This window comes from Myodes glareolus, chromosome X (genome assembly GCF_982192425.1).
Source record: "Myodes glareolus chromosome X, mMyoGla1.1, whole genome shotgun sequence".
In the NCBI taxonomy this organism is placed as follows: Eukaryota; Metazoa; Chordata; class Mammalia; order Rodentia; family Cricetidae; genus Myodes; species Myodes glareolus.
In genome coordinates this window covers 128,268,230-128,286,002 of record NC_142053.1, presented here as the reverse complement: position 1 = coordinate 128,286,002, position 17,773 = coordinate 128,268,230, and positions in this window count along the sequence as shown.

Below are 17,773 nucleotides of genomic sequence, written 5' to 3'. Positions count from 1 at the left end.
ATATTATGGCCTGGCTGGATCTGGTCGTTTGGGGTGACTCAGAAACCAGAGAGGCCTGAGGCCATTCTGAGTGGTCTTTTATGACGAGGGAAGAAAAGAGAAAAGAAATGGAAAAAATGATGAAGAATCTGAGGGACTTGGGTTCCCAGTCGAATGCACTGTACAGGGAGTGAGTGTGTAGTGCTAATGCGGGCTGACTGACCCTGGTTCAGTAGAAACACAATTTCAGTTAAGGAAAGCAACCATAACAGAATGGGGGAGACCCACTACTTGAAGCCGGGAAACCGGTGGTGGGAGTAGAAAAAAAATTCTGGTTCAGGATCCTGACCCTGGGAGAGGAGTTCCAGGCAGAAACACCTATCCGAGTCATGCAGCACCAAAATGTTATGAATTTCCTGTGGGTCCCGAGAAGTGGGGGCTGGGCAGCAGGTCCCAAGAACTGCCAGCCCCAGGCAGGGCCCAGCAATGTGGTGGTGGCAGGCTGGTCCCGGAGACAGTGAGTCCCCGGAATGACAAGCTGCGTGTGGGCAGGCGAGCAGGTGGGAGGCACATGGATAAACACATTGTACAGAATAGAATTGGATATTTATTAGTTGAGTTATGGAATGGGAAGGAAAAAGAGGAGAAAGGGGGAAGAAATGAGAAAGGGGGGAAGACAGAGAAGAGGACAGAGCAAGAGAGAAAGGAGGAGGGAGGGAAAAGAAACAGAAAAAGCCAAGATGGTGAGAGGAGGGGAGGGATTGCAGGGAGTGGGTATAGCTGGTCTCTTAAAATGACGAACAATCATAACAATGCCAGCACCATTCATTGAAGATGCATTATTTCTTCCATTGTATAATTTTAGCGTCTTTGTAGAAAATCAGGTGTTCATAAGTTTGTGGATTAATATCCGGGTCTTCAATTCAATTCCATCCATCAACGTCTCTGTTTTTAGGCCAGTACCAGGCTGGTTTAATTACTGTAGCTCTGTAATAGAGTTTGAAGTCAGGGATGGTAATTCTTCCAGAAGTACTTTGATTGTACTGGATTATTTTGGATATCCTGGGTCCTTTGTTTTTCCATATAAAGTTGATTATTGTTCTCGCAAGGTCTGTGAAGAATTTTGTTGGGATTTTGAAGAAGATTACATTGAATCTATAGATTGCCTTTGGTAGAATTGCCATTTTTACTAAGTTGATCCTACCAAACCAAGAGCATGGGAGATCCTTCCATTTTCTGGTATCCTCTTCAATTTCTTTCTTCAAAGATTTAAGTTCTTCTCAAATAGATCTTTTATTTACTTGTTTAGTGTTACCCCAAGATACTTTATAATATTTGTGGCTATTGTGAAAGGTGATGTTTCTCTGATTTCCCTTTCTGCATCTTTATTCTTTGTGTATAGGAGGGCTACTGATTTTTTTTTGTTGATCTGGTATCCTGCCACATTATGAACAGTGTTTATCAGCTGTAGGACTTCTTTGGTAGAGTTTTTGTAGTCTCTTATGTACACTATCACATTACCTGCAAATAACAAAAGTTTGACTTCTTCCTTTCTAATTCGAATTCCCTTGATCTCCTTATGTTGTGTTATTGCTATTGTTAGAACTTCAAGCACTGTATTGAAGAGGTATGGAAAAAGAGAACAACCTTGTCTTGTTTCTAATTTTAGTGGAATGGCTTTAAGTTTCTCTCCATTTAATTTGATGTTAGCTGTTGACTTGCTGAATAGTGCTTTTATTATACTTAGGTATGATTGTGGTATCTCTAATCTCTCCAATATTTTTATCATATGGCTTTTCTTTCACTTTATTTATATGATGGTTTACATTGATAGATTTTCATATGTTGAACTAGCCATGCATCTGTAAGATGAAGCCTACTGGATCATAATGGATAATTTTTTGATGTGTTTTTGGATTCAGTTTACCATTATTTTATTGAGAATTTTTGCATCGATGATCATGAGTGAGATTGGTCTGTAATTCTCTTTCATGCTTGAGTCTTTGTGTGGTTTTGGTATCAGGGTAACTGTAACTTCATAAAAAGAATTTGGCAATGACTCTTCTGTTTCTATTATGTGAAGTACGTTAAGGATTATACATATTAGCTCTTCTTAGAAGTTCTGGTAGAATTCTGCATTAAAATAATATATCCTGGGCTTTTTTGGGGGGCAGGTTTTTTAATGACAGCTTCTATTTCCTCATGACATATAGGTCTATTTAAATTGTTCACCTGGTCTTGACTTAATTTTGTATATGGTACCTTGTAAAAAATGTCCATTTCTTTTATATTTTCCAATTTTTTGGCATGCAGGCTTTTGAAGTAAGAACTAATGATTTTCCGAATTTCCTCAGTGTCTGTGGTTATGTCCGCCTTTTGATTTTTGATCTTATTAACTTGCGTGTTCTCTCTCTGCCTTTTGATTAGTTTGGATAGGGGTTTGTCAATCTTGGTGATTTTCTCAAAGAACCAGTCGTTGTTTCATTGATTCTTTGGATTGTGTTCTATGTTTCTATTTTGTTGATTTCAACCCTCAGTTTAATTATTTCCAGTCTTCTACTCATCCTGGGTGAGTCTGCTTCTTTTTTATTTCTAGAGCTTTTAGCTGTGCTGTTAAGACTCTAATGTGAGCTTTCCCCATTTTCTTTATATGGGCACTTAGTGCTATGAACTTTCCTCTTAACACTGCTTTCATAGTGTCCCATAGGTTTGGGTATGTTGTGTCTTTATTTTCGTTGAATTCAAGGGAGACTTTAACTACTGTCTTTATTTCTTCCTTGACTCATGGGTGGTTCAGTAGTTGACTGTTCAGTTTTCATGAGTTTGTAGGCTTTCTGGGAGTAGAAGAGTCTAACATTATTCCATGGTGTTCCGATAGTACAGAGGTGGTTACTACATTTTTTTTATATCTGTAGATGTTTGCTTTGTTACTGATTGTGTTATCAGTTTTTGAGAAGGTTCCATGAGATGCTCAGAAGAAGGTATAGTCTGTTCTTTTTGGATGGAGTATTCTATAGATGCCTGCTAAGTCCATTTGATTCATTACATCTGTTAGTTCTCTTATTTCTCTGTTGAGTTTCTGTCTGGTTGACCTGTCCATTGGTAAGAGAGGAGTGTTGACATCTCATATTATTAGTGTGTGCAGTTTGATGTATGCTTTGAGTTCTAGTAAAGTTTCTTTTACATATGTTCAGTGCTTTTATATTAGGGGCTTAGATATTCAGGATTGAGACTTCATCCTGATGAATTCTTCCTGTTATGAGTATAAATTGTCCTTCTCTATCTCTTCTGATTGATTTTAGTTTGAAATATGTTTTGTTAGATATTAGTATAGCCACAGCCACATGTTTCTTAGGTCCATTTGATTGGCAAATCTTTTCCCAACTCTTTACTCTGAGGTAGTGCCTGTCTTTGAGGTTGAGGTGTGTTTCTTGTCAGCAGCAGAATGTTGAATCCTGTTTTTGTATCCATTCTCTTAATCTGTGCCTTTTTATAGGTAAATTGAGTCCATTGATATTAAGTGATATTAATGACCAGTGGTTGTTAACTCCAGCTATTTTTTGGTAGTGTTTGTGTGTTTCCCTTCTTTGAGTTGTGTTGGTGGGGGGTTTCAGATATCTGTGTTATCATGGGTGTTGTTGGCTTCCTTGGGTTTTAGTTTTCCTTCTAGTACTTTCTGTAAGGCTGCGTTTGTGGCTACATATTGTTTAAATATGTTTTTGTCCTGGAATATCTTGGTTTTTTTATCAATGGTTAATTAAAACTTTGTTGGGTATAGTATTCTGGGCTTGCATCCACGGTCTCTTAGTGTCTGCAGCACATCTATCCAAGACTGTCTGGCTTTCATGGTTTCCTTTGAGAAGTCAGGTGTAAGTCTGATAGGTTTACCTTTATATATTACTTGACCTTTTTCCTTTTCGGCTCCAAATAATTTTTCTTTATTCTGTATATTTTGTGTTTTGATTACTATATGGCATGGGATTTTTTTTTTTGATCCAGTCTGTTTGGTGTTCTGTATGCGTCTTGTACCTTCATAGGAATATCCTTCTTTAGGTTGGAAAAATTTTCTTTTAAAATTTTGTTGAATATATTTTCTGGGCCTTTGAGCTGTAATTTTTCTCCTTCATCTACCCCTATTAATCTTAGGATTGGTCTTTTCACGGTTGTCCCAGATTTCCTGGATGTTTTGTGTTAAGAATTTGTTGGATTTCCTGTTTTCTTTGATCTATGCCCCTAATATAAAAGCACTCACATATGTAAAAGCAACATTACTATAACTCAAATTACATATCAAACCCAAGATTCCAATAGTAGGAGATTTCAACATTTCTCTTTCACCAATGGACAGGTCAACCAGACAGAAACTTAACAGACAACTAACAGAAGTAATGAATCAAATGGACTTAACAGACATCTATAGAACATTCCACCCAACAATATAGATTACACCACCTCAGCATCTCATGGAACCCTCTCAAAAATGATCACTTACTCAGCAACAAAACATATATCTACAGAAACAAAAAAAGTAGTAACCACCTGTGACTCATCAGATTACCATGGTATAAAGATTGAATTTAATGACAATTCCATCCCCAGAAAGCCTAAAAACTGACAGAAACTGAATAGTCAATTAGTGAACCACCACTGGGTCAAGGAAGAAATAAAGAGAGAAATTAAAGTCTTCCTTGAATTCAACGAAAATAAAGACACAACATACCCAAGCCTATGGGACACTATGAAAGCAGTGCTAAGAGGAAAGTTCATAGAACTAAGTTCTGACATAGAGAAAACAGAGAAAGCTCACATTAGAGACTTAACAGCACAGCTGAAAGCTCTAGAATAAAGAAGCAGACTCACCCAGGAGGAAAAAAAGCCTGGAAATAATCAAACTGAGGGCTGAAATCAACAAAATAGAAACACAGAAAACAATCTCAAGAATCAGTGAAACAAAGAGCTGTTTCTTTGAGAAAATAAAGAAGAATGACAAATGCCTATCCACACTAATCAAAAGGTGGAGAGAGAACACCCAGATTAACAAAATTAGAAATGAAAAGGGGGACATAATAACAGACACTGAAGTAATTCAAGAATCATTAGGTCTTACTACAAAAACCTGTATGCCACAAAGAAAATGTAGAAGAAATCGACATTTATTTTTAGATAAATACCATATACCAAAATTAAATCAAGACCAGGTGAACAATTTAAATAGACCTATAAGTTTCAAAGAAATAGAAGCTGTCATCAAAAACCTCTCAATCAAAAAAATCCGAAGACTAGATGGTTTTAATGCAGAATTCTACCAGAACTTCCAAGAAGAGCTAACACCTATATTCCTCAAAGTGTTTCATATAATAGAAACAGAAGGGTCATTGCCAAACTCTTTTTATAAAGCCACAGTTACCGTGATACCAAAACCGCACAAAGACTAAACCAAGAAAGAGAATTACAGAACAGTCTCACTCATGAACTTGGATGAAAAAATTCTCAATAAAATACTGGTAAACTGAATCCAAGAACACATCAAAAAATCATCCATTTTAATCAAGTCAGCTTCATCCCAGAGATGAAGGACTGATTCCAAATACCAAAATCTGTCAATGTAATCCATCATAGAAATAAACTGAAAGAAAAAAAGCCATATGATCATTTCATTAGATGCTGAAAAAGCATTTGACAAAATTCAACACCCCTTTATGATAAAGGTCTCGGAGAGATTAGGGATACAAGGATCATATCTAAATATAATGAAAGCAATATACAGCAAACCGATAGCTAATATCAAATTAAATGGAGAGAAACTCAAAGCAATTACACTAAAATCAAGAACAAGATAAGGCTGTTGACTGTCTCCATATCTCTTCAATATGTTCCTCAAATTTTTAGCAATAGCAATAACACAAAATCAAGAGATGAACGGGATTCGAATGGAAAAGGAAGAAGACAAGCTTTCGTTATTTACTGATGATATGATAATGTACATAAGTGACTCCAAAAACTCTACCAAAGAATTCACACAGCTAATTAATACTTTCAGTGATGTGGCAGGATACAAGATCAACTGAAAAATATCAGTAGCCTTCCTACACACAAAGGATGAAGAAGCAGAGAGGGAAATCAGAAAAATGTCACCTTTCACAATAACCACAAGTAGCATAAAATATCTTGTGGTAATACTAACCAAAGAAGTGAAAGACTTATTTGATAAGAACTTTAAGTCTTTGAAGAAAGAAATTGAAGAGGATATCAGAAAATGGAAAGATCTCCCATGCCCATATATTTGTAGGATCAATTTAGTAAAAATGGCAATTCTACCAAAGGCAATCTATAGATTTAATGCAATCCCCATCCAAATCCCAACAAAATTCTTCACAGACCTTGTGAGAACAATAATCAACTTTATATGGAAAAACAAAAAACCTTGAATAGTCAAAACAATTCTACATAATAAATTAACTTCTGGAGTCACTACCATCCCTGACTTCAAATGCCATTACAGACTTAAAGTAAAGAAAATAGCTTGGTATTGGCACAAAAACAGAGAGGTTGACCAAGTGAATCAAATCAAAGACCTGGCTATTAATCCACAAACCTATGAACATCTGATTTTTGACAAAGAAGCTAAAAATATACAATGGACAAAAGGAAGCATCTTTATCAAATGGTGCTGGCATAACTGGATGTCAACCTGTAGAAGAATGAAAATAGATCCATATCTATCACCATGCACAAAATTCAAGTCCAAATTAATTAAAGACCTCAACATAAATCTGACCACAATGAACCTCTTAGAAATAAAGTGGGAAGTATTCTGCAATGCATGGTCACTGGAGACCACTTCCTAAATATAACCCCAGTAGCACAGACAATAAGAGCAACAATGAATAAATGGGACCTCCTGAAACTTAGAAGCTTCTGTGAATCAAAGGACACGGTCATTAGGACAAATAGCCAACCTACTGAATAGGAGGTCTTCACCAACCCTACATCAGACAAAGTTCTGATTTACAAAATATATAAAGAACTCAGGAAACTAGACATTAAAATTTTTAATAACCCAATCAAAAATGGGGTACTGAAGTGAACAGAGAATTCGCAACAGATGAAGTTCAAATGGCCAAAAGATACCTAAAGACATGCTCAACTTCCTTAGCTATCAGGGAAATGCAAATCAAAACAATTTTGAGTTACCTTATCACACCTGTAAGAATGGCTAAAATAAAAAACACCAATGACAACCTATGCTGTAGAGGATGTGGAGTAAGGTGAACACTCATCCATTGCTTGTGGTGAATGCAAACTTGTGCAACCACTTTGGAAATCAGTGTCTGGCTTCTCAGAAAATTGGGATCAACCTACCTCAGGATCCTGCAATAACACCTTTGAGAATTTACTCAAGAGATGCACAATCATACTACAAATGCCTTTGTTCAACTATGTTCATAGCAGCATTATTTGTAATATCCAGAACATGGAAACTAACTAGATGCCTCTCGGAATAATGGATAAAGAAAGTGTCACACTTCTACACATTAGTACACTAATCAGTGGTAAAAACAATGACATCTTGAATTGTGCAGGCAAACGGATGGAAATAGAAAACACTATTCTGAGTGAGATAACACAGACCCAAAAATACAAATGTGGTGTGTACTCATTTATTAGTGAATTCGAGCCAAAAACAATGGACATTGAGCCTATAGTTCCTGATCCTAGAAAAGCTAAGTATTAAGGAGAACCCAAAGAAAAACATATATAGATCCTCATGGAAATTGGAAGCAGACAAAATCGTCAGGCAAAAGTTGGGAGTATAGGAGTGGAGGTGGTTTAGGCGGAAGGGGAGGGGGAGAGAGAAGGGAAAAAGTGAGTGTTAAGGAGAGCTTGGAGGAGTGGGATGGTTGAGATGGAAGAAGGACAGATATGGGAGCAGGGAAGAAGATATTTTAATTAAGGGAGCCATTTTAGGGTAGACAAGAGACTTGGCTCTAGAGGGGTTCCCAGGTTTACAAGGAGATGTCCCCAGCTATGTCCTTGGGCAGCAGAGGAGAGGGTGCCTGAACTGGCCTTCTCCCAAAGCCACACTGATGAATATCTTGCATATCACCGTAGAACCTTCATCTGGCGATGAATGGAGATAGAGACAGAACCACGTTGAAGCACTGGACTGAGCTCCCAATGTTCAGATGAAGAGCAGAAAGCAGGAGAACATGAGCAAGGAAGTCAGAACTGCTAGGGGTGCATCTACCCATGGAGACGGTGGGACTGATCTAATGGGAGCTCAAAAAGGCCTGCTGGACTGGGACTGAATGAGCATGTGATCAAACCGGACTCTCTGAATTTGGCTGACAATGAGGGCTGACAGAAAAGCCAATGATAATGACACTGTGTTTTGATTCTACTGCATGTATTCTCTCTTTTGGAGCCAAGTCTGTTTGGATGCACACCTTCTTAGACCAGGATGAATGGGGGAGGGCCTTGGACTTCCCATGTAAGACTTTAAGACAATTCTGAAGCCATTTCTGACAATTCTGAACCCTCTCAGCTTTCGTGCCTTAGTGCTTACCCTCCTCCCCTGGCAATCAAGGACCTAACAGCTACACATGCATGTATGTTCTCTAGAAATTAAGACAAGATAACCTTTAAGATATTGACTCAGTTCCTGAACAATTACCCATACACGTATGTTTTGATTTGGTCCCCTGGAAAACGGGGTCAAAATGACCTCTTACCTCTCCTGATCTGACAATAGTTCTCCAGCCAATTATTGGTATTGGCCCTTTTTTTTAATAAGCCAATCATAATGGTCAAAGAACAACCCCCCTTGCTTCTGTGGCCTCTTTAAAAGTAGACTGTACCAGCTATTCGAGGTTGTACCAGCTTCCCGAATGCTGAGGGACACAGAATTAATAAAATCCTCATGCTTTTGCATCAGCTGTGATGTGAGAGATGGTCTCTGGGAGAGACTCCTTCTTGGTGTTTGGACACTAGGGTCCAACATTTGGTCCCCTGACTGGGAATCGAGTCACTCCCAGACACACTCTAGACCCAGTTGGAGGTATAAAGAAGCGAGCTCATTTTTGAGTCTGTCTGTTTATGTATTATGTTTCTGTTTTGGTGTAATTATGAATCCATAAATTGAGAATTGTACTTGCGCAGGGTCTGTATTGAAATGGGGTTAAGGGAGGAGGCAGACGTGTCATGAGATCCCTTGCCCTAGTACTGAAAGATGTTTCATGGGCATTTATGGAAGGCAGGGGCGACCAGGTCGTCCTAGTCCCTAGGGGAGGCATGATCCTCCATCTGTATTTTTGGATCTGCTGCCACACAACTTCTGATTTTGAGTCTATGTCTGTCTTTTTGTTCTTATGTATTTTCAGTTCTGCACCAGAGTGATGGTGAGGGCACCAGCTTCTGGTTTTGAGTTTATGTCTTATCTCTTAGTATTTTTGTTTTTGTATGTTGGTTTGTCTTTGTTAAAATCCACCTGCAGGTATTCAGAACCTGTAATCGGCCCCCTGGTCATCATCAGTTCCCATGATTCTAAAAGCAGCCCTGCCACTGGAAGAAGCAATGCAGTGGCTGCCCCTCCCCAAGCTCTTTGTCTTCTCTCTTTCCTGTACAGGAGTGAAAGAAACCCAGAATCCAGGCACCTCCAGTTCTTCCTAATATCCAGCCAAGCATGGCAGATTTCTCCCTCCTCCTCCCCGAGAGGAAACACTTCATTCCTGAGGAGCCCCACTGGTCAGGCCCTAGCCCTGAAAACTTCAGCACTCAGCATCTATGCTGGGACAGGGGACCTACATCCACTAGGGAGTGACCTCCCAAGCATTTCTCCTTCGCTCAGTAGCAGGCCAATTACAATACTGCTTTTTTCTGCCTCTAATCTTTACTTATAACCCTTTCTTTTATTGGGACCCTCAGACCATGACCGGGCTTACAGAATCTGTTCTGGTTCTCATCAGCCCACTTGGGATGATTGCCAGCAGCTCTTACAGGTGCTCCTAACCACAGAGGAAAAACAGTGAGTTCTCTTTGAAGTTTAAAAAAATATCCGAGAAGTTGACAGCAGGCCAACCCAATCATCGAACAATAAAGGACAGGAGACCTTCCCTCTGACTTGACCCTAATGGGACTTCAATATTCCAGCTGGTAGGGAGCAGCTTGGTCTTTATTGCCAGATTCTGATTGGCAGGTCTAAAAAGGGGGCTTTACAAAGCACCCCACTAATTTGCTAATTTGGCTAAGGTAAAAGCAGTAGTACAAAGGTCTGATAGTACTCCTGCAGGCAGATTGCCAAGCCAATGTAATGATGTTTTTTATAGGCCAGTCAGCATCAGACATTTGTAGCAAGTTGCAGAGAATAGAGGGACTGCAGAGATGCTCCCTCCAGGACTCAATAAAGAAAAACAAATTAGGCAAATAGGGAGGCAACAGAAGACAACAGCTGCAGAGACTATGCACCTCAGACAGAGTAGCCCCTGAATGGTCGAATATGGACTTAAGCTGCCACCAAATGAAAAAAATGGGCCAAATGAAAAAAAAAAAACAATGAGGAGGAATGGCCCTACAGGGCTTTGGGCTCGAGACACTTCCCAAAGCAGCTGCTGAGCAGAAGTGGGTCTGAGAACAGCGTTAAGTGCAGCCACACTCTACCCATGTGAGAGGCCTATGCAGTGGCCACCGTGACAGTACTGAAATCCCCCCCACGCTTGCTTATGCTGTGCACCCAGGTGTCTGATTCTGGGGTGTACGAGAAAAAGGGGAGGGATTCCCCCTCACTGTGGCTAAAACATTTGACTATGGACACAAGGGCTGAGTACTCTATGTTATCAATGAAAAAGTCTTTTTATTTTCACTCCTCCTGCTGTTTCCCCTGCAGGGAAAGCAGGCTGCTCTCAGCCTTTGCCACCTCGCTGGGGAAGGCCCCTGCAGACAGCAATGAGCCAGGTGGGAGCAGCCCTAGGGTAGCAGGCAGGCGGGGTGGGTGCTGAGGGCGCTTCAGGCAGGAGAGGCTCAGGCAGGCTGGCGGATGCCACCCTCGCCGAAATTTGGTATAGATCCAAGGCCAGCAGCGCAAATTCAGTGGCAGAGGAGGTGGAACCACAAGGCGCGGAGCCCACGAGCCAACCAGAGCAGCACAGCAAAGAGTGGCAGGGAATAGCAGCTAGAGTCCCCAGCTAGGAGACGGCCGAGGAGCCCACGTCCAGTGCTGCCACTGCCACTGAAGGCAACAGTCCCTCTGTTGCTGGACTGAGCAGGAGGAGTCCTGCATGGTGCTGCCCAAATAAGCGTAAGCCTCCTAATCAATGGAGGTGGGCTTCCAAAAAACAGCAACTGGTGCTGCCTGGCGAGGAGGGGCGGGGACACGGAACTAATAGTCTTTTTAAAGGAACTTTAAAAAGTTCTTTTGATACAAACTATGGATGGCAGAGAAACTTTTTCTTACTAGGACTAAGAAGATCAAAGAGGAAATCTTCCCGAGGTTTGGCCTGCCCAAGGTAATCGGAATTTATGATAAAACTATCTTGTTGTCCAGAAAAGTCAGGGTATGGGTAAGACTGGGAAAAATTGCATTATGCATACAGACCCCAGAGTTCAGGACAGGTAAAAAGGATAAACAAAGATCCTAAAACAAATTAGCCTTAAAATTGGCACTAGAGACTGGGTACAGCTCCACCCCTTAGCCCTGTTATGTGTGCGAAACACCCCACCACAGCTTGGACTAACCCCTATGAGATCCAATATGGGGGACTTCCCCCCTTTGCTTCCTAAGGCCCCTCATGACCCATCTGCTCACAAACCCTATCTGCAAGCGCGGTTGAAGGCTCTCCAGATCTCCAAGCCCAGGCATAAAGACCCCTGGCCACCCTGACACCTGGAAATCTCGCAATCATTCCAGAACTGATGCCTGGGATGTATTCAGAGGGACATGAAAAAAGCACAGCACCCCACAGCCAGAACAATAGCCACCTGCTCTTACCTGCAATCCATGTCTCGTTAAGCCCTTGCTTTGATATCCCTGCCCTCACCCCTGATTTCTGTTGCTGGCCTGTATTAGAGTTTGCCAGCACCCACAGGGCAGGGCACCCTGACTTCTCTTATAACTGGAGATGGAGCGGGGCATGGGACTGGGTTGAGTTTGAGAGAAATGGGAGGAGAGGAGGAGGTGGAGATTTTTAACAAATAAATAAAAAAAGAGACATTTTGCTTTAGAGGGGTTCCCGGGTATTCAAGGGGATGTTCCCAGCTAGGTCCTTGGGCAGTAATGGAGAGGGTGCCTGCACTGGCCTTGTCCCATAGCCACACTAATGAATATCTTGAATATCACCATAGAACCTTAGTCTGGCGACAGATTGAGATAAGGGACAGAGACCCACATTGGAGCAGTGGACTGAGTTCTCAAGGTCCAGTTGAAGATCAGAAGGGAGAATATGAGCAAGGAATTCAGGACTGTGAGGTGTTGGTCCACCCACTGAGACAGTGTGCCTGATATAATGGAATCTCACCAAATCCAGCTGGACTGGGACTGAATGAGCATGTGATCAAACTGAACTCTGAATGTAGCTGACAAATTGGGGCTCACTGAGAAGCCAATGATAATGACACTGGGATTTGTCTCAATTGTATGTACTGGCTTTTTGGGATCCTAGTCTATTTGGATACATACCTTCCTAATGGAGGCATCCCACTGGGCAGGGTAGTCCTCTCTGAGGACTGGAGTGGAAGGGGGAAGGGAGGGAAATGGGAGGAGGGAAGGAAGTATAAATTTTGAATGGTATTATTTATAAGGTATCAAAAAAGAAAAAAACCCTCCCTTGACATTTGTGCCACGATGGCAACAGGATAACTTACAGACTGGTCACTGTTGTGAGTCATTGGTTTACTAGCTGGATAATGTTGATGATTACCTTTCTACTTAGGTAGCTTTCATACTACCTTCTTGCACCATGAAGTCTTGTCAGTAGAGGTGAATATTCTAGTTAGGTACCAGTTCGATTTCCATTTGTACCTGCCAAGCAAGAGCCTTTATTTAAATGTCCAGAAAGAACAAGCAAAAACAAAATAAAAGCAGGACTCAGGTTTCCCAAGTATTCCCTCTTAGCCCTGGAAGCCTATCCTTATAGCCCTTTGTTCATTCCTCTCTGACATACGCCAACACGAAGAATGTTTCTCTACAAGGCACTTATTTCACAACCACCACATGCGGATAAGATCCAGAGTGAGCAACAGGAACCAAAGAACAGAGCACCTACAGAGCAAGACCAGAAAACTATGCCAGGAAACATTTCAACATGACTCCAGATGCCTGCATCCAACTGCAAAAGCACTAAAACTAAAAGACAAGACAATATACCTTCTCCAGAGGCCACCACTGTATTGCAATAGGCCCCAAGGAAAGCAATTTAGTTGAAACAGAAGACAGGGACTGGAAAGCAAAAGCTATAAACATCTTCAGAAACCTTAAAGAGGATGCAAATAAATGTCTTAATAAAGACCATAAAATACAAATGGTTGAATAAAATACTGAAAATATTTCAAGGCCATAAAGTAGAACTTAATAAAGAAGTAAAATCACTAAGAAAACACGAACTGAAATAATACTGAAAATGTAACCTCAGAATCAACCCAAAATTTCAGCGGCAACACAAACTGATTAAAAGACAAAGAAGGAAACCAATTTCCATCATAAACATTAATCCAAAAATATTCAATTAAATACTCAAAACCAAATCCAAGAACATCATCCAACACAATAAAGAGGGCTCCATAACAGAGAAACAGGAATGGTTCAACATATGAAATTCCATCAATGTAAACCACCAGTAAAAGAAAAATCCACATTATTATGTTATTAGATGCTTAAAAAGCCTTTGACAAAATCCAGCACACTTAAATGACAAAAGATTTAGAGAGATCAGTGCTACAAGCGACTTATCTAAACCTAATAAAAGCAATATACACCAAGCCAACAGCCAACATTAAATTAAATGGAGAGAAATTTAAAGTAATTTCACTAAAATTAGAAAGAGACAAGGCTGTCCACTCTTCATATCTATTCAATAAAATACTTGATATTATAACTAGAATGATAAGACAGCAAAATAAGATTAATGGAATTCAAATTGGAAAGAAAGAAATCAAACTATTATTATTCATAGATCATACAATGATATACATTAGTCACTTCAAAATTGTACCAGAGAAACCCTACATCTGATAAAGAACTCAGTGAAGTGACTGCATGCAAAATTAACTTTTTAAAAAGTAGCCCTCATATGTACAAACAATAAATAATCTGAGAAAGAAATCAGGGAAACAATACCCTTCACAATAGCCACAAATAATATAAAATAACTTTTGGTTGCTCTAAGCAAGGAAATAGAAGACCTGTTTGGCAAGAACTTCAAGTCTTTAAAGAAAACAATTGCAGGAGATTGGAGGAGATATTTGAGGATTGAAAGTTCCCCTATGATCTTAGATCAGTAGGATTAACATCATAAAAATGGCCATCTTACTTACAGCAATCTACAGATGCAATGCAATCCCCAATAAATTTCCTACACAATTCTTTGCAGAGCTTGAAAGACCAATACTCATTTTCTTAAGAATAAACAAAAAACCCAGAATAACTAAAACAATCCTGTACAATTAAAGAACTTTCAGAGGTACTACTTGATTTCAAGCTCTACTACAAAGCAATTGTATAAAAACTGAATGGTATTGATGTAAGTACATACTGGTTGCTCAGTATATGTGAACTGAAGATGTATATGTAAATTCACACATTTATGGTCGCTTAATTTTTAAGAATGAAGCTAAAATTATACAATGAAAACAGAAAACATTTTCACCAAATACTATTGGTCTAACAGGATGTCACCATGTAGAAGAATATAAATAGTTTTTATATATAGTTTATATATCCTCTACCAAACTCAAGTTCAAGTGAACCTAAGACCTCAACATAAATACAGATACACTGAACCTGATAGATGAACAGGTGGACATTGGAACAAGAGACAACATTCTGAACAGAACACCAATAGTGTGGGCACTAAGATCCACAGGAAATGAGACCTCATGAATCTGAAAAGCTTCTGTAAGACAAAGGATATAGTCAATAGTATAAAACAGCAGCCTATAGAATGTGAAACAATCTTCACCAACCCCATATCTGACAGAAGGTTGATATTCAAAATATAGAAAGAAATCAAGAACTAGACATTAAAAAATAACTCAATTAAAAATGGTGTATATATTTAAAGAGAATTCTCAATGGAAGAATGTCAAATGGCCAAGAAACAAATAATTTTTCAACATCTTTAGCTATTAGGGGTTTGAAAATTAATATATTTGAGATTCCATCTTATACCTGTAAGAATGGCTAAGATCAAAAACACTAATGAGAGCCTACACTGAAGATGATGTGGCAGAAGGGGAAAACTCTTCCTCTGCTGGTGGGATTGTAATCTTTTACAGCAACTTTGGAAATCAATATGTTGGTTTCTCAGAAAACTGAGACTTGATCTACCTCAAGACTTCCTGGGCATATACCCAAAGGATGCTTAACCATACCACAGTGATACTTGCTCAACTATGTTCATAGCAGCTTGTAGATGGATGTTTCTCTCCCACTCACCAGTGATATGAGCCCTCAGCTAAGAGACCACTGGAGAGACTCATGGGAATTTGTACAATCCATATGAGGAACCCCACTTGAGGAACATAGGGAACACTTGTATTTTGGATAGCCACTGTCAATTAAGTAGAAAACTTGTGAAATCATGACATTTCTTTCTTCCATAATATTACAACCGTGTATAAATCATTCTTGAAACCCGACTTTTCCTGTATGAGCAACTGTATACCGTTTTCCACACTGTGAAACCTTGGTGTGAAAGTATTCACTCAGTGAAACCTATGTTCTAATGGTCAAATCTTTTTGTTTGTCTCCCACAACTATTCTTATTGACAGGATTCATTGACAAGAAAGGAGTCCTAACTTGTTTCCTCTGCATATACTGGATTTTTGGGATCTAGTCTGTTTGGATACTCACCTTCCTGGACCTGGAGGGAGCGGGGAGGAACTTGAACTTCCCACAGGGCAGGAAACCCTGACTACTCTTAGGGATGAAGAGGGAGGAGGAGAGGGAGTGGGGGAAGTGGGAGGGTGTTGGGAGGAGGGGCAGAAATGGAAACTTTTATAATTTAATAAACTTTTTTTTTTTAAAAAAAGAAAGGAGTCCTAAGCAGGAGGTACTGAGCAGAGAGGCAATTTGTTCTCTTTGATAAACAGGTCTGCATAGCCCTAAATTTTCTAGCATCAGGCTCATGAAGATGTAATCTACTGGCCTTTTGCTGTAAGCTAACAAGCTATTAATATTCTATATTTACTCCCCACCTTGGTTTCAGATAACATAAGATCATAACCCAAGGAATTTAACTGTTTATGCCTTTACCCCTAGAGATACAGGAATAAGGCTTGAGTCACTAAGCCATCTTCAGAGAAAAAAATTCTCTTCTCACGTGGGTGCTGATAGGCACCCAACTAGATCTGAAAGCAAAGTCTCTAAAGAGATTTGCTTTAATACAGCCAGCTAGATTCTGATGCAAATCAAGGACTTTTGCCTTTGTCCCAGGCCCACAGGTTACTAAGGTTACCAAGGCTGTGTTCCCAGGCACCCAGCAAGGGAGCAGAAGTGCTCAGAAAGTGCAACAGCACTGCTGTGCTTTTCTACAATGATTAATCACAAACTTCTAGTTTAACTAGTTGTACTTAAGAAATGTAGTCAGCACACAAAAACTTCTTAAAATTTTGTATTAAATAAAAGTCCCATTCTTAATTAATCCTCCTGGTTAACTAGTTACATTTAAGAAATGTAGTCAGCACACAAAAACTTCTTAAAATTTTGTATTAAATAAAAGTCCCATTCTTAATTAATCCTCCTGGTTAACTAGTTACATTTAAGAAATGTAGTCAGTACACAAAAACTTCTTAAAATTTTGTATTAAATCAAAATCCCATTCTTAATTAATCCTCCCGGTATCTACTGGGGATCTGGACAACCATGTGTCTTCTGAGAAGCAAGGCACCCGTTTCCAGGTTCAACTGGTTATTGTGGTTCTGTGGAATATATGCTTGTTAACTGTTTGTATATAAACTGAAAACCATGTTGGATGGGTAAAACAATGAAGTAAAAGCCCCATCACTGACCCCATCCAGTCTCTTCTAAAAACCCATCATTTGGGAAAGTTCATGTCTGGCCTTCCAAAAGAAAATTCCTCTGAGTTCAATATTAAAGCTTGCTTTGGCAGATAGATTCCACATCAGGCATCCCTCTAGGAAAATGCCACCAGAGAGGTTGAAAACTCTAGTTGGGTATATTGATGTCACCCCCAATAACTAGATTCATTTGCCTCCAAAAGTGGTCAATTGGGTTCCATACCCCCAATCCTGCATTTACTGATGTCCTCTGTTGAACTTTCTGGAATGTCCAAGGCAGAGGTAAGAAGTTGTGAGGCAGAGGAACCCTTTGCTCCTCAGGGGCCTCTACAGGTCTCAGGTACACAGAAGGTCACACTATCCACACCAGGTAGCTGATGGTAGGCCTTTTCATCCCTGCCTGTGTGTCCCATAACAGGCCTTCCCATCTCCTCCTTGCTTGCAATGAGGATGAAGGACTCTGTCCTCTGGGGCCTTGTAGGAACCTCCAAGACTTAGTGAGTGCTTCCAAAGGACCTCCTGAAACCTTGCCCTAAACCTTCCCCTGTCACACTCCCTGCAACAGCC